Here is a 17483-nt window from a genome sequence, read left to right as displayed (position 1 = left end):
GAGCAGAGGCTGCCTGCTCACAGAGAATCGTTGCATTTCTCCCTCCCTCTTCTTTTTTCTTTTTAAAACATGTTTTATGTTCTGTTTTGAGAGAGAGAGTGTGAGCGGGGGAGGGGCAGAGAGAGACGGGGACAGAGCGTCTAAAGCCAGCTCTGCGCTGACCGACTGTCAGCGCAGGGCCCGACGCGGGACTTGAACTCACGGACCACGAGATCACGATCTGAGCCAAAGTTGGGCGCTCAGCCGACTGACCCCCCCCCCCAGGTGCTCCTTCCTCCCTCTTCTTTAGATGCAGAACCACCCTTGGGGGTTCTGGTCTAATCTGGTCCCAGCTCTTCTGGGGATCCTGGCCTCTCAGGAGAGGTCCCATGTGGACACACCGATTCGGGCCCGCCCCCGGAGAAACCGGTGCTTGTAATGGGGCCCAGGTGAGCAAACTTTTCATTCGCTCTTCCACGGTGACAGGTTGACTTTGCTGAAGTCAGAGTCGCTCTCAGGTGCTCCGACGTCCGAGCTCATTTCTCGTGGCTTTGTCTCCCCAGGAGCCAGATCAGGCTCTTGCCCCTGGGAAGCCCATCCATCCGGGCCAGCAACCGCTGACCGCTACCAGAGCAGCCGGTTTGTTTTTCTGGGGGCAGAAGCTTCCAGAGGGAAATAGTTTGAGCTGGGCCTTACATGATAAGACAGATTTGCCCTGAGTTGAAAGGGACTTAACTCCAGAATCACACTATTGGGTTCTGGGTTTATATGAATGGGGTTTAGCAATACAGTGGCAAGTTTTTCCTTCCTTCCTTCCTTCGTTCCTTCCTTCCTCCTTCCATTCTTCCTTTCTTCCTTCCTTCTTCCTTCCTTCGTTCCTTCCCTTTCCTTTTCTTCCTTCCTTCCTTCCTTCCTTCCTTCCTTTCCTCCCTCCCTTTCTTTCTTCCTCCCTTCCCTTCTTCCCTTCCTTTCCTTTCCCTTCCCTTCCCTCCCCTCCCCTCCCCTCCCCTTCCCTTCCCTTCTTTTTTCCCTTCCCTCCCCTTCCCTTCCCTTCTTCCTTCCCTTCCCTTTTTCCCTTCTCTCTCCTTCCCTTCTTCCCTTCCCTCCCCTTCCCTTCCCTTCCCTTCCCTCCCCTCCCCTCCCCTTCCCTCCCCTTCCCTTCCCTTTCCCCTTCCCTCCCCTTCCCTTCTTCCCTTCCCTTCTTCCCTTCCCTTCCCTCCCCTTCCCTTCTTCCCTCCCCTCCCCTTCCTTTCCCTTTCCCTTTCCTTCTCTTCTTCCCTTCCCTCCCCTCCCCTTCCCTTCTTCCCTTCCTTTCCCTTCCCCTCTCTTCCCTCCCCTTCCTTTCCCTTCTTCCCCTCCCTTCCCTTCCCTTCCTTTCCCTTCGTCCCTTCTCTTCCTTCCCCTTTTCCCTTCCCTTCCCCTCCCTTCCCTTCTCTTCCCTTCTTCCCTTCTTCCCTTCCCTTCCCTTCCCTTCTCTTTTCCCTTCCCTCCCCTTCCCTTCCCTTCTTCCTTCCCTTCCCTTTTTCCCTTCTCTCTCCTTCCCTTCTTCCCTTCCCTCCCCTCCCCTCCCCTTCCCTTCCCTTCCCTTCCCCTCTTCCCTTCCCTTCCCTTCCCCTTCCCTTCCCCTTCCCCCTCCCTTCCCCTTCCCCTTCCCCTTTCCCTTTCCCCTTCCCTTCCCCTTCCCCTTCCCCCTCCCTTCCCCTTCCCCTTCCCCTTCCCCTTTCCCTTTCCCATTCCCTTTCCCTTTCCCTTTCCCTTTCCCTTTCCCTTTCCCTTTCCCTTTCCCTTCCCCTTCCCCTTCCCCTTCCCCTTCCCCTTCCCCTTCCCCTTCCTTTCCAGAATGCCTGCTTTGTGCTCACTCTGTATATGAGTCCTGACTCCACTTATTGGGGGCTGACCCAGGGTGACCCAGCTTGGATGGAACCCAGTAAAGGCTCCAACCTCAGGGTCTGAGAGTTCCTGGGGCCAAGGCAAGTGCTGATGAATGGGACAAAGATGTAGCCGTGATGCCAGCCCCTGGGAGGGGGGCCTTGGAGCCCAGCTCTGTGACTTCTTGGAAGGGAACGTCTGCAGTCACTAGCAGCACCTGCTCCCCCAGTGGTGACAACCAGAAATGTCTCCAGATAGTGCCAAATATTCCTCAGGAGGCAATTAGCCCAGCTGAGAACCACTGGTCTGTGTTTAGGAGGGACACTGATTTGTAGTTTTCGTACCTCCTCTCTATGTTTTGTAACGTCTTTATCAGATATTATTGTTAGTCTGTGGTAGGTTGTGCTGGCCGCCTCTAATTTCCCAAGAGTCTTGTAGTATTGGCCTTATCTTTCTTCTTGAAGTTCATCTTTGCGATATATGCCTACAGGCTGCCTGAGCTAAGATTTGATTTTCTGCTGTCTCATCCTGTTCATTGTTTCCAGTGAAGCCATCGGTGCCTGGAGTTTTCTTTATAAAAAGGTGTTTTTAATAATGACTGAATTCCTATAAGAGCTATAGGACTCCTAAGACTTTCTGTTTTATCTTGCGTCAATTTTGGTAAAGTCGTATTTTTTAAAAGCAATTCGTGCATCTTTTCTGTGTTGAATTTATTCCCACAAAACATGTTCATTATCCTTTTCATGCCTGTCGTCTTAACACCTCTTCCATTCCTGGAAGTGGCTACTTGTATGTGTTTTTCATGGCTTTCTTGATTGGTTTTGTTAGTTTTTCTTTCCCTCAAAAACCCCAGTTTTGGTTTTGCTAATTTTTCTTTCATTTTTTTCCTGTGCTTTCATTCATTTCTTCTCTTATTTTCATTTGCTTTTTGTCATCCATATTAATGTGTGCAGCTGTCGTTTATTTATATTCACTGCTGGGCTGTTGACTCTCTCACTATTTATAAGTTCTCCTATCAGAGTACATTGTGGTTGTTTTCAGGATTTTGTCATTAAGAGCAATGGTGCTGTGGACAGTCTTGGAAATTCTGGTGTCAATGAGCAGGTTTCTTATACACACACCATATGTCATTTATTCTAAGACACATAATTTTTTATATCTTAATGTGTCTGAAATCGGAATGTGTCTTAAAATTCCTGGCATCTCAGAGCATAATTGGAAGCTTTTTCTTTCGTGGTGATACATAAGAGAATGGTACATCTTATACTCAACGAAGTGCTGAATTTTGATGAAATACTATAAATCAGAACGAGCTCATCTTCACCTTCCCTAGGTCACGGTCACAGCGGTTGTGTCAGCGGATGCCTGTCTGCCAAATATGGGAGTCTCTGTTGTCCTGTGTCTTTACCAATATTTAGCATTGTTATTTTTTACCGGTTGGGTAGATATGAACCAGTCTTTTATTATGATTTTATTTCCATTTCTCTATTTACTTATGAGGTTATTCAACGAACAGATATATGTATCCATATCTATCTATTCAGTTCAGTTGTTCAGTGAACATTCCTCTTCTGAGAAATGTATGTTCTGTCTTTGCCTATTTTTTCCATTGGGTTGCCAGTCTTCCTCAAATTAATTTATGGAAGTTTTTTTCTTCTTGTTATACTAACTCTCTGGGGGGTTGCAAATACCTTATTCTAATTTATAGCCTCCTCTTTTTATCACATCTATCAGTGGTCAGAAGTTCTTAAAAATACTTGAATTCATCAAACTTTTATTTGGTAATGTTTGCTTTGGGGACATTTTAAAGGTATCATGTCTTTCCCAAGGTCATGACTGTTTTATCTCTTAACAGTTTCAAAGCCTTACCTTTCCAATTTAAGTTTTTAGATTTGTGGGCATGGGAGGGTGTAGGGAATGGATTTTGGTTTTTAAACTACTGACAACTAATTGTCCCAGCATCGTTTATTATGGTTTGTTTTTATCCGTGCCACCTCATTATTTTTCACATTTCATATATGGGAGCGTCTCTTTCTGGGTTCCTTATTCTTTTCCACTAGTCATTTTTTTTTGTTTATTCCTATAGCGATGCACTGACATTTTCTCTACATTTTTAAATTTTGATATCTGATAGGGAAAATTCCTCTGCCCTGACTATTTGTGTGTCTGTCTTCCAAAGGCAGCCTATTGATAGCCCTGTCCTCTTAGGTTTGACATCTCCCCTCACACACACAAAGAGGCTGGGGTCATCTGGGCATCTTCAAGAGTCCCACAGGAAGCTGGGCATTGACAACTAGGTGCTTCTAGAAGCCTCCCATCCCAGATGGTGGGAATATTCTCTTAGAAGGACTTGAGAATCTAACCTGATGGATGAGGTTGGGATTGATGAGCCCATTTTTCAGATGAGGAAGTTAAGAAAAGGCAAATGACTTTTTCGGTTCACATGGCTAGTCCATGGTGAATCTGGCCTTCAGTGCAGGTCAGTTTCATGGGTTTCCACTGCCCTCTGCACAAAGCAGGGTTTCCTGTGATCGTGCAGCCCCAACTTAGTCGGGTTAAGTTGTGCATCTCATGCCCAGACGAGCTCCTCAGTGTTACCCTTCATTCGGTCTCAGGTTCAGCCCCCCCGGCCCCACCTGACCTGTTTTTCAAGAAGCTGGAGCTGCTCTGCTTTTGCTCTTTCTGCCCAACTACCCTTCTCATTTACGTCTCTAGCCTATTTAGAAAAAATATCTGCTCTTACGCTTCTAAAATTCCCTTGGATTGGTGTGTTCTCCCTCTCTTTGCTCAGACACCTAAAAGTGCTAAATCCTGGTGTTTGCTCCTTTTTTTTCACCTTCCTAAGAGCCGGTGGACCCACGGCCGGGTGTCTCCTTAGGCACCGCTCCTTTGTGTCTCTGTGCAAGTAGAGAGAAAGGAAAGGCTATTCCGGGGAGCCGGCAGGAGAGCGGTAATTACTGAAGCTAATGCTTCAGCTCTCTCTAAAGTTCAAGTTCATTAGTGAAACTTTATCTTGTCATTCTAGTTTCTGGTTTCTGATGAGCTGGTACTTATTTTGCAATCAAGAGTAAAAATGTTGAATTATAATAATAACTAGAATCATTAACTTTTGCTAAAATGTTAAGCTGCATATAAACTCCACGCGGGCAGAGATGTTCTGTCTATTTTGCCCATTGCCGTGACTTCAGGGTCTACACTAGTGCCTGGCACAGGGTTGGTGATATATAAATATTCCCTGGAGAAATAAATGAATTTTATCGAGTGCTTTCTATATGCCAAGCCACATCCTAAGGGTTTTCAGTGTGTCTTCTCTCTCACCGCTCATAATAACCCAGTGAAACAGATACCATCATCCCTGTTTTGCAGATGGGGAAACTGAGGCACAGAGAGTTCGGGAACTTGTCTAAGTCACAAACTTTTTTGTTATTTATTTTTTATTGAAGTATAATTAATATACAGTGTAATGTTAGTTTCAGGTGATTCAACAATTCTATACATTACTCAGTGCTCTTCACGCTAAGTGAGGTCTTAATCCCCTTTGTCTATTTCACCTACCCCCTACCCCCCCACTCCCTCTCTGCCGACCACTCGTTTTATGTATTTAAGAGTCTGGGTTTTTGTTTTTCTTTTCTTTTTTTAAATTTTTTTAACATTTATTTATTTTTGAAAGACAGAGACAGAGCGTGAGCAGGGGAGGGGCAGAGAGAGGGAGACACAGAATCCAAAGCAGGCTCCAGGCCCTGAGCTATCAGCACAGAGCCCGACGCGGGGCTCGAATTCACAAACCGCGAGACCATGACCTGAGCCGAAGTCGGCCGCTTCACTGACTGAGCCACCCAGGCGCCCCATGTTTTTGTTTTTCTCTCGAAGTTACACATTTTAAGTGGTCAAACTAAACTCAAGTTCTTATTTATGGAACGCCAAAGGACCTTCTCTTAGCTTCCATGAAATAATGTCTCTCTCCCTGAAGGTCCATTAATGTGAAACCCTGTCTATGGGAGTCTGAGAATCACTGTTGTTCAGTTTACACATTTAGGGGGGTGGGGGAAAGGGAGGCATCATTACACATCTTTTTCTTACAGTTGCTATAAATAGACTAGTAACCCAATTTAAAAACGAGCAAAGGGTCTGAATAGACGTTTCTTCAGAGACATACACCGACAGCCAACAATCACATGAAAGAGTAGACAATATTTTAGTCATTAAGAGAATGCAAATCGAAACCACAATGAGATGGCACTACCCACCCTATAGTCAGAAAGATGGACAGTAATGGGGCACCCGGGTGGCTCAGATGGTTGGGTGTCCGACCTTGGCTCAGGTCGTGATCTCCAGCCCTGCGTCGGGCTCTGTGCTGACAGCTCAGAACATGGATGCTGCTTTGGATTCTGCGTGTGTGTGTCTCTCTCTCTGTCTCTGCCCCTCCCTGCTCGTGAGTGCTCTCTCTCTCTCTCTCTCTCTCTCAAAAATAAATAAATGTTAAAAAAAATTAAAAATAAAGTAGAAAAAGTCAGCTGCAGAGAGGGGAGTCTAGCCGGGAGGGGTGAGTTAGAAGACAAGGAGAGCTGGAGAGCAGGGCTCTCTCCCAGGAGCCCGACGGACTCTGCCGCTCCCCAGCTGGAGCTGCTCTGGCAAGCCCTGCCCCTCTCAGAGCCTCTGTGTCCTTTCCTTGCAAAGCGGCCGGTGTGGACGAGCTGATATTTGCGGCAGCCTTTCTCCTTATGTGCCTCCACGTTGAAGGGGGTGGGTTTCCTGGGTCTCGTATAGGGTCTGTTAGAGCAGGAGGGACTGGCAGGGAACATGGGGCTCTGGATCTTTGCCCCATTAAACAGGAGCATCAGTGGTAACAAAAATGGGAAAACCACACCATTCAAAACCAACAGTGCCCAGCGAACACAGCAACCTTGTCTATCTGGCCCGCGCAGCTGCTAAGCTTTCAGGGAGATGTGTAGACGAGGGGCCACTCGGCTTCCTGCACAGACACCCGGGAGCAGGGCCGAGTGTGCGTGAGCATCCCCGAGCCTGGGCTCTCGGACCTGGGTCAGGGCCGGCAGCTCTCTCCCCCGACAGGGCCCCGAGATACAGTGTGCGCCCAATGGCTCCTACACGCCATTTACCTAAATGAGAGATTGACGACCGGCGCCCTTGGGTGCCGCGCCACCCTCGTCTGTCCAGCTCACGGGGGAGCCTGTTTCCCTCTCCGCGGGCTCCTGCCAGGTCAGGCGGACGCAGGGCGAGAAACGAGAAGCCGCACAGACCCACAGACTGGAGTCAGGTTGCTCCTCGGGAAGGAGAGGAAACCCACGCTGACGTCTCATGAAAATACTCCTGCGGCTTGTTTGCGTAACGCGCCCTGAGCCGACAGGTTGTCTTAGTCTCGTGGAGCGTGTGGCTCTACAGCTGGGCCACACGTCACTCCGGTCCTTTTGCAGGAGGTTTCGAAGACCGCCCGGTTTTCTGCCCTGCGTGGCGCTTGCTCTCCAGGCCTGAGCTAAAAGCAAACAAACAACTCCCCCTTGCTCATCCTGCGGGACGCTGCCTTGGCTGCAAGTCGGCTGAGTGCGTTCCGTTGCAGCCTGGGGCACACGGGGTGGTGGGGGGACGCCCACGTAGGGGTCTCTTTCTGCTCCCTGGTGTCCAGAGTAGGGTCCCAGGTTGCTGGCACCACCTGTGAAGGCAGAAATGGCCCCTCTGAAATCAAACCACCCTGTGACTCTCAACACAAGATAATAATGGCTCGTTTGGTGACCTTGATGTTCCTTGGTGACCTTGACACCCCTTGATGTCTCGGGGCAGGGCCACATGGCAGACCTAGACGGTGTCCCTGAGGCCACGCAGGCCCCTGCACAGTCCACGTGTCACAGATGGGGAAGCTGAGCCGGGAAGAGGGGCTGACCGGCTCAAGGTCACAGCTGAGTGGCCAGGTGGGATCTGGGCCCAACGTCCTTGCTGCCCGTCTGGGCTTTGCAGGCCACATCATGCTGTGTCCCTTTTATTTATTTATTTAGTTAGTTAGTTAGTTAGTTAGTTAGCTAGTTAGTTAGTTTTCTTTATTTTTGAGAGGCAGAGAGAGACAGAGCGTGAGCGGGGAAGGGGCAGAGAGAGACAGAGACCCAGAATCTGAAGCAGGCTCCAGGCTCCGAGCTGTCAGCACAGAGCCCAATGTGGGGCTCGAACTCAAGGACTGTGAGATGATCTGAGCCGAAGTCGGACGCTCAACTGACTTAGCCACCCAGGTGCCCCAGGCTGTGTCCCTTTTGAAGCCAAAAGAAAGGAGGAAACAGTGCCCTCTTTCAACTTCTCCTACTCCTCCTCCCTGCAGCCGAGACCCAGGCCCCCTGCTTAGGGGAGGCTGCACATTCCTTGGGAACCTGGCAGAACCCCTGTCCCCCCAGCCCCAGGCCCCGGTTTTCCGCTGACCTGGGCTGCCCTCCAACTCACAAGACTCTCTTTTGAGAGGGGAGGTGCGTTCTCTCCCTTTCACACTGGAGCCCCCATTGAAGGGATTTGGATTACACGACAGAGGCCACTTCTGCTTACTTGCTTACCTCTGTCATGGACCTAAAATGAGGGACTTAAAATGACCCCTCTCCCTCTCCCCTCTCCCCGTACATGGGGGAACAAAAGGTGGAGGGAACGATTACTTTTCAGAGATGCTTTTAAGAGGGCTACTAAAATGATCTATCCACGTGTCTCTTTGCCCTACTCATCAAAAAAGAACTCAAGCATTTGCTAAGAAAATATTAGCTAATAAGACCAACAGGAGTTCAGAACGAAAGGCACAAGATAACCTGCAGAAAGAACTGAAAGCTGGAACTCGAAGGAGTATTTGTACGGCTGGGTTCACGGCAGCATTATTCACGATAGCTAAGGGTACAAGCGACCCAAACATCCACCGACAGGTGAATGGGTACACAAAATGTGGTCTATACACACAGCGGAGTATTACTCAGCTTTAAAGAGGAAGGACGGGATGTCTGGATGGCTCAGTCGTTAAGTGTCCAACTTCAGCTCAGGTCCTGATCTCACGGCTCATGGGTTCGAGCCCCGCATCGGGCTCTGTGCTGACGGCTCGGAGCCTGGAGCCCGCTTCGGATTCTCTGTCTCCCTCCCTCTCTGCCCCTCCCCCACTCACGCTATGTCACTCTCTCTCAAAAGTAAATAAACGTTAAAAAAAATTAAAGAAAAAAAGAAATAGGGTTTTAAAAAAAACAAAGAGGAGGGAAATGCTGATACTGGCTATGGCACGCGTGACTTTTGAGGACGCATTCGGTGAAACAAGGAAGTCACAAAATGACAAGCGCTGTGTGAGTCCGCTTATGTTATCTCTCTGGAGCAGTCACATTTAGGGAGGCAGAGAGTAGAATAGTGTCGCCCAGAGCCCGGGGGTGTGGAATGGGGGAGTTAGCTTTCGTGGGCACAGCTTCAGGTGTACAAGGTAAAGGGTCCTGGAGAGGGGTGGTGCTGTCCTGATGGTTTCACAAAGGGGAACATACCGAATGCCACAGAACTGGACACTGAAAAGTGACGACGATCGTACCTTTATGTGTGTTTTACCGCAATTGAGGGGGTCAACAGAAGACAGCCCATGAGGGCAAATGATCAAATCCATGCTGCATTCAAAGAGGCCTTGTTTTGTACCTCAACCCCCCCCGTCAGGCTACCAGCTTTTCAAAGGCAGGGACTCCTATGCCCTATTCATCTTCGTTACCCCGTCACCTAACTCGGGTCCTCAAAACGTTAGGTCCTCATTAAACGTTTGTTGCACCGACGTCGCGGTGTGATTACTGAATACTGTGCTCTCGAGTGGGCATCGCGGCTTACGGAACGCTGGCGTGTGCTCCCGATCACACCTGGTCGCCCAGCCCTTGCACTCTCCCCCAGGGGAGCCAGCCCAGGCACCGAGGGCCAGAGACACGGTGCGTCAGATTCCAGGCCTGTCGGAAATCAGCTGTAAGATGGCTGGAAGATCCGCAGACAGGCTCTCAAAACATCTCTATGGCCTTGATTTTCTGAGATGAAAGTTAGACGTAAAACCGGGGCTGATAACACGGTCCATTTTCTCGAGGGCCCGTTGTGTCCCAGACGCTGTGCCGAGCCCACAAAAACCTTCCTTCAGCTCCTTTCATACGTCCCAGCCCGACGATGCCTGTGTCAGTATGCCTCTCAGACCGAGGAGCAGACACGGGCTTGGAGGTTGTGTGGCTCGTCCAAGGTTCTAGCATTAGAACACGGTGGCACTGGGGTGTCACCCGGGGCCCTGCCACCAAAGCCCAGGCGCTTTCTCACGCTTCAGAGATGTTACCAGGTCTACAGACCCTGTCCCATTTCTACCCTTTCTGCAGGGACAGTGATCGTTAATTATTGCAGAGTCTTAGCTTGAGGCTTACTGGTTGGGTGACCCTGGTGGGTTTCTTCAAGGAGGCTCAGCTTCCTCACCTGTAAAACTGGGGTAATAACCATGCCCTCCTCGTAAGGCCATTTTGAGCATCAAAGGAGGTAACACTGTGACCGGCATGGGTTGTCTCGTAAAGAGGGGAAAATAAATTTTGGGCGTGAAGATGTACCAGTGACATTGACCAGACTCCACGCCCCTTGGGATCAGCCAGTGAAATCTACATTGGTTTGGTGTTTGTGAAAAGGCTTACCAAGGTGCTGTCCATTTACATAGGGACCCACGCTGCCAATGCCTTGTCTCCAGGGATGAAACCACTTTCCTTATGAAATGGCATATTTCATTTGAAAAGTAAGGAGTTCTGCAGTCAGTGGATCGTGTCCCCCCGTGGACCTGGCTGTTGCACACTCGCCCTTAGGTTGCGATTCATCTGCACCAGCGTCACCTTCAGTCCAGGTGATGTGGTTCGGTGATTTCTCCAGGTCCCCACTTGCTTCGTTTATCACAGTTCTCCCTTTCTGGAGTTTAATTATTTTGAGAGAGCAAAAGAGAGAGTGGGGTAGGAGCAGAGAGAGGTGGGGGAGGGAGAATCTCAAGCGGGCTCTGCACCGTCGTTGCACGCAGAGCCCCACGTGGGGCTCGATCCCACGAACCGTGAGATCCCGGCCTGAGCCGAAATCAAGAGTCAAATGCCTCAACCGACTGAGCCATCCTGGTGCCCCTGCATGTTCTATCTTTTGGCAAAAATCCTTGTGGCTAATTATAAGCTACCTCAGATGTGGTTGGGCATAAATGATAAACCAACGTTCATTATAATTTAGTGTCAAAGGTGTTTTATTAAATTGTATGAAAACCGATTGTTCTTATAATAGCTTGCATGGTAAACCGACTGTTACATTGCCCAATATTTTAGATAAACTGGCTCGCGGAATTTGGTCACGTATTAAAAACGGGTTATTCACATGAACATTGTGATGTTTTCTGAATGCACGTTCCTAGTCGGGGCGCTTTTAAACGGCAAAAATGGTGCTTGGCGAGAGGACCAGCATCGTCAAAAACAGGCGAAAAATAAAGTACTGAGAAGCTGGGGAGGAGGTGCAGAAATGGGTATCTGACCGTAGGCGGTAGACGAAACAGCTCCTTGTGTCACACCTCACAGTGCTCCTTGGAAAGCTTCGACACGGTGGTCGTGAGAACTTTCCTTCCTTGTCGAAGCCAAGGTGGATTCCCTGCCCCGCCCCTGGTTGCCGTGTACACATTCCGGTGACTCCATCACAAGTACAACCTTTAGAGGTTCTCCAGCCTAAGGCGGAAGGTGGGAACCTGCCTCATTCCAAGAGTAGTTACCGATGGAAACCGTGCTGGGTTTTCCTTTCTTTCTTTTCTTTTTTCTTAGCCAAACACCTCCTTGTCATTAACAGACCTTTGAAACGGAGTAAAATGTCTTTGAAACGCCGGGGGAAGGTACGATAAAAGTGCCTGAGGAAGGTACGTTGTGATTTTTTGCCCCACAGGTGTAACTCTTGTCCAAATATAAAATAATTTGTTCACTCAGTCACCATGCAGTGAGTGTCCCCAGCTGGCCAGGTGCTGGACGAGGCACGGGAGGAGGGAGATGAATAGGAGAATGTCTTCTGAAGACCTCAGTCCGCTTGGGGAGGCAGACGCGTGAACAGATCATTACAGAAGAGTGTAGTGAGGACAGAAGGTAGTGACAGCCTGTCAGGGGCATAGATGCGGGCAGAATTGTGTTCCTCAAAAAGATTCGTTGGAGTCCTAACCCCCGATACCTGCGAATGTGACCGTATTTGGAAATAGCGTCCTTGCAGATAGAGTCGAGATGAGGTCAGACTGGACTGGGGGGGGCGGTGCTTAAAGCCAGTGGCTGGTGCCCTTGTAAAGAGAGGGATTTGCAGACACAGAGACAGAGGAAGGATGGCCATGTGACGATGGACACAGACATGAGCGTCGCACTGCTACATGCTAAGGAACATGAGGACGGCCAGCAACCACGAGCACTCAGCAAGTGGCGAGGGAGGATGCTCCCCTGGGTCCTTCAGACATGGCATGGCCGGCCAGTACCTTGATTTCAGATTGCTGGCGTCCAGAATAAATTCCTGTCACCACCTCATTTGTGATAACTTGTCACGGCAGCCCCAGGAATTGTACATGGGTGCCATGCTGGACCGGGGGGCATGCAGGGTAGGGTCAGCCACGGAGCCCTCCCCAGAGGAGACAGTCGTGAGCTGTTTCAGAGCACGAGGAGGTAGCCGCACGGGAAGATCGGAAAGGTGGCACCCGGGATCGCAGAGACGCGGGAGCTGCCACCTCGGGGAAGTAGCAACAGGCTTCTTTTAAGGGCACTTAGCCTAGTCTCCTGGAGCCCCAGGGCCCCAACACAGGAGCTCAGGTTTTTATGTGTATGTTTCTCACGCCCTGTTCAAGGAGGGGAGGGCAAATTGGGGATCCTTTTGTTAGATTTTTCAAGGGAGCCACAAGGTCACAAACTGGTGATGTCAAGGAGATTGGGGGGGGAGCCAGACAGGAGACGAGTCTGGTGTGGGGTCACCGGCTTGACTGTGACCTCGCCAGGAGCAGGCAGTACTGGTAGGATTAACCAGATGGGACAGAACAGAGCCTATCTCGTAAGGGAAAACAGGCCTTGGCTTTCCACTGGACATCGGAGGGGAAGAGGGGGGTAGGAAGGGATGCCTTAGTTTCTATTGTGGGCGATAGGTGGATGGTGGCCACTTGCCAAAATAATGGGTGCGGTTTGGCAGGAGGAGGAGGAGAGGAGCAGAAGGAGGAGGAGGAGGAGGAAGAGAGGAGGAAGAGGAGGGAGAAGAGGAGGAGGAAGAGAGGAGGCAGCTTGGGGAGAGTTGGTTGGTTCCCTCTCATACTAGGTGATTTGGAGGCTAGGTGGTTCTAGGGGTTGGTGCTCGCAGAGGAGATCTGGGTCTTTCCTTGGCATTGGTTTATAAAGTGAGCAGAGGCCACGGTGTGTCTGAGATTCGGCACGAGGGCCCAGAGGGAGAACAGGATGGTCAAAGAGAGAACCCACAAAGGAAATTAAGACACAGTAGCCAGAAGGGAGGAAGACAGAAGACCCGTTGTTCCAGAAGTCAAAGATGGAAAGATCTCCCAGAGACCCTAGGTAGCTAACAGGGTCAAACCCCACAGAGATGATTAGTTTAACTTAAATTGGAGAAGTAGTTCTGAGAAACATCCATTTTGAAATGCTTTCGTAAGGTATGGTTCAACGTGGCGGAAGCTCCTGTTAAGGCTGTAGGTGAGGAGAGGCGTTTATGGACCCAGAAGTGGGAATCTGGGTGCGCCTTCTTGTCCCTGATTTGGATGATGGAGGAATGCAAACACGCGTGCTCGCCAAACTAACTGAAGGCTGGGCACGTCATTTCCACATGACTTTGATGAAGTGATTCATCAGGCGGTGCTCGTCCGCTGTTTTCGTAGCGACGCCTTGAGCATTGTTGGGTGCTGTATGGGCATTGTGGGTGATTCCTTGCTCCTACCCTGTGCTTCACCCATTGTGCTTACCTGCCGGTCTCCAAATATGCTGGATTTTTCTGCTTTTTCTACTCTAAGCCATTTCCACCTTCTCTTACACCTCTGTTCAGGCTGTGCCACCTTCTGTCCACCCCACTTCTATATTTGTCTAAACTCACCCCATCCTGTAGGGCCATTTCATCCCAAACCCTGCTGGGGTCCCTTTGGCTGGCCGGGCTCTGTCTGTGGCTCGCGGAGGCCGGGATAGCAGAGCCATGGGCGGGAGAGCTTCTCATTGCCTTTGCCTCAGTCCAGGGCCCCCAACACCCCGAGTGCTACATAACTTCCTGCTCTGGACTCCGTGCCTGAAGCACACCTTCCTCCAGAGAGGAAATCTGAATTCCAGGAGTGTCTGGCTTAGGGTCTCTTGATGTGTTCACTTAATGTCGCTCATGGCGCTTGTGGGCTCTGGAAAGGGGCTCAAAGTTGAGGGTGAATGGCCTTGGATGAGTGGCTAAGGCTGATGGAGACAGAAGCATATACAGACCTTCCAACCATCTCGGGAGAGGAAACTTCTTCAGACATGCCAGTGCGTTGACACCCTCCCTGGGGCCCAGAGGACCAGAGCGCTGGGCACCACACAACTGATCCGTAAACCCACAATGGATTGTTGGCTAAAATCAGGCTGATTTTTTTTAAAAAATTTTTTAATGTTTATTTATTTAATTTTGAGAGAGAGAGAGAGAGAGAGAGAGGGAGGGAGGGAGGGAGGGAGGGAGGGAGAGAATGGAGGAGGGGCAGAGACAGAGGGAGACACAGAATCTGAAGCAGGCTCCAGGCTCTGAGCTGTCAGCACAGAGCCCGACGCAGGGCTTGAACCCATGAACTGCGAGATCATGACCCGAGCCAAAGTCGGACCCCACCCCTAGTCAGGCTGATTTTTAAATTAATATCAAAATAAAAGTCAGGATGCTGGTGGTGTTGATGGCTTCATTTTAGTGGAAGTAAGTGGTTAAGGGTCCCATTTAGATCCCCCTAGATACAGTTTTCCAAAAGCCATGGTGTGGTTTTGCGATCAAAAGCATGTGGTTTCCTCCCAGGGCCCTAAACTTATCATTTGTAGAAGAGCGTGTTGGCTTAAGACCGGCAGTGTTCTTGGACCCGAGCTGCATTGAATGTTTTGGAGGGTTTGCTAAAATGTCTCGGCTAAGTCCCACCCAACTCTCTGATTTAGTAGATCTGCGGGAGGGCGGGTGGGACTCGAGAATGGGCACTTCCAGCAAGTTCGCCCATGACGTGGAAGGTTGTGGTCCGGGAGCGCCACTCTGAAAGCTCTCAGTCTTAAACAGCGCTGTGCGGTAGGACCCCATTGGGTTTCCAAGAAGCAGAGCCCGAGGTAGGGATTGGGAGACATGTGGGCGAGGGCGTGCCCCAGGAAAGGACTGTGAGAGAGTTAGGGAGGCCTGACGGGGTACAGTCTGGCCCTTGGCTTACCCTCTGGAGCATGCACAATAGAGTTTCCTGGCTTTTGTACCTCTTTTGTGTCCCACCCCTGGCTGTGGGCCAACATACAGAAAGGTGCAGCATCCACAGAGGACTGTTCTCAGAGAAGAGTGAAGCTGTGAGTCACTGACAGCTACCCTCCCAACAGCTGGGGGATGGGACGGCGCCCCACAGCAGGGCACGAACGGAGACAGCTCTGGGTCTGATGTCACGGGGGGAAACCGGAGTCAGGGAGGTCATGTACACTACACAAAGCGGCACAGCTGGAATTTGGCCCTGGGCTGCGAGTTTTTTGGGATGGCACCTGCGCTGGTGTATATGCCCTGCAGGTGCACAGGGCCTGCCCGTCGTCTGCCAGTTTCCTCTTAACCAGGATGATTTCTTGATGCGGAGTGGACTCAACCGGCCCCTGGGGGAGGTCTGGGCCAGGCCAGCTCCCACTGTGGAGAGGAGCAGACTGGCCTGGCCCCTTCCTGTCCTTACACCAGGAGCAAGACCAAGGCCACGTGCAATCTGGTCTGGTTAATGCATCTTCTGTATGGGAGACGTGAGCCCCTTTCCCGTGAAACTCATGGGTTCCAGCTACTGGAAAAGCCAAAACTCCTATTTACTGTAGTTCTTGCTAACCTGCCCCACGTGTCCCCCGGCTTTGTCTTACTTGGAGATGCCAGCGCGGGGTCACCCGATGGCGGGGGCCTCCATCCGTGGTCAAGCGGGAAGGCACAGGGGATGTGTCCTCACTGCACGCCAGGCACTCCGCTAACAGCCTTGCTATTCATCGTCCCATTATTTCTTACAGGGTCTCGTTTCCTCTGACACTTGGGAAAACAAGACTGACAATTTAACCAACTTACCCCCAAATTACTTAAATTGACCAAGTGGTGAATGGCAGACACAGATTTGATTCAGGGTCTTTCTTTCCTAAATTCTATGCTTTTAACCACTCTCGTAACTCACCTCCTCGTGTCCTTTGAGGTCATCGTATCAGACATCCTCTTTTGTGGCTTTAGTCTTACCTCATTTTCACTCCAAAATAGGCTCGTGGCTATAAGTTCCAACTTTACCAGTTTTGTGAACTCTCGTACGTAGGTCTTCACGTTTGATCGTCGTGTGGTTCGTGAGTTTTTGAGCCCTTTCTTTCGATAAACAGTGCATTGTGAATTCTTACCCGTGTTGCTGCATAGACCTTATATCTGTTGTTTTAAAGGCCCTACGTTTCATCCAATGCATCTACCTCAGTCTCCCCAACTAGGATGTGTGCATCCTAGTCCCCGGAATTGGTGGCCATCCTACCTTTCCTGGCAAAAGGGACTTTGCAGATGTGGTTAAGAACCTTGAGACGGGACCGTGATCCTGGATTATCTGTGGGTCCAATCTAAGCACAAGGGTCCCCATAAGAGGGAGGCGGGAGGGTCAGAGAGAGAAGAAGTGATGATGGACGCAGAGCTTGAGTGACGTGCGGCCACACGCCAAGGAAAGCCGGCGGCATCTAGAAGCTGGAAAAGGCAAGGAACCACGTTCTCCCTGGAGCCTCCCAAAGGAGTGCAGCCAGCCAGTCCCTTGACTGTAGCTCCGTGAGATTTGCACTGGACGTCTGACCTCCAGAGCTGGAAGATAACACATCTGTGCTGTTTGAGCCCCGAAGTTGGTGGGCAATATTGCAGCAGCCGCGGAGTGCTGAGACTCAGCCCCTGCTTGTCTGGGCCCAGTTCTGGCCCTCCTCCCTGCTGGGGGTGATGCCCCTCCCCCGTAGCTCATGTTTCTCGCATGTCATTATGTTCTGGGCATTGTGCTGAGGGCAGGTTAGGTAGGCCACTCAATCTCTTTCAGGACCTCTCTAAAGTAGGCTCCGTTATTATGTCCCATTTCACAACAAGGAGCCAAGGGATGCGGAGTTACTTTCCCAAAGCCACGCATGTAGCTAGAGATCCTGGGACCTTGTGGTCTGACTCTAGCGACCATCTAGGCTGGGATGGGAGGTGGTGCTGTCTTGGTCAGACTCATTAAGAGTCATAACCAGTGCGGGTTATCAAACGTCAACCCCAGATCCCACCCCGGCCCAAGTCCTTTACATACACTGCCCTCAGGGCCTTGATGGCAAGGCTGGGCGAGAGATGTTCGTCTCTGCATTTTATGGCTGGAGAAACTCAGAGAGGCCAAGTAACTCACCTGCTGCAGGTGAGCTGGGGGCTGAGCTGGGCTGCAGCTCTGGGTCTAGCTGGCCCCAAAGCCT

The 17483-nt window shown here is 50.6% G+C and overlaps 1 protein-coding gene across 11 annotated transcripts in view; it reads left to right on the top strand.

Annotated features, from left to right (window-relative positions):
- The window catches only part of CUNH10orf90 (chromosome unknown C10orf90 homolog), a 217122-nt gene that overhangs the window by 123064 nt on the left and 76575 nt on the right, over positions 1 to 17483 (top strand). For 2 of the 11 annotated variants that reach the window (XM_053910037.1, XM_053910035.1), the window contains exon 1: positions 11519 to 11731. The exons of 7 other annotated variants lie outside the window; for them this stretch is intronic. The gene's annotated coding sequence lies outside the window, so the exon portion shown is untranslated. Of the gene's footprint in view, positions 1 to 11518; positions 11732 to 16049; positions 16132 to 17483 lie in introns of those variants that run through there. 2 more of the 11 variants (XM_053910034.1, XM_053910036.1) reach the window with 2 other exon arrangements.

Source organism: Panthera pardus, unplaced genomic scaffold (genome assembly GCF_024362965.1).
Source record: "Panthera pardus isolate Hobbes unplaced genomic scaffold, ASM2436296v1 HiC_scaffold_22, whole genome shotgun sequence".
Lineage (NCBI taxonomy): Eukaryota > Metazoa > Chordata > Mammalia > Carnivora > Felidae > Panthera > Panthera pardus.
Note: the sequence above shows the minus strand (reverse complement) of the source record. Positions and strands in the feature narration are given on the sequence as shown.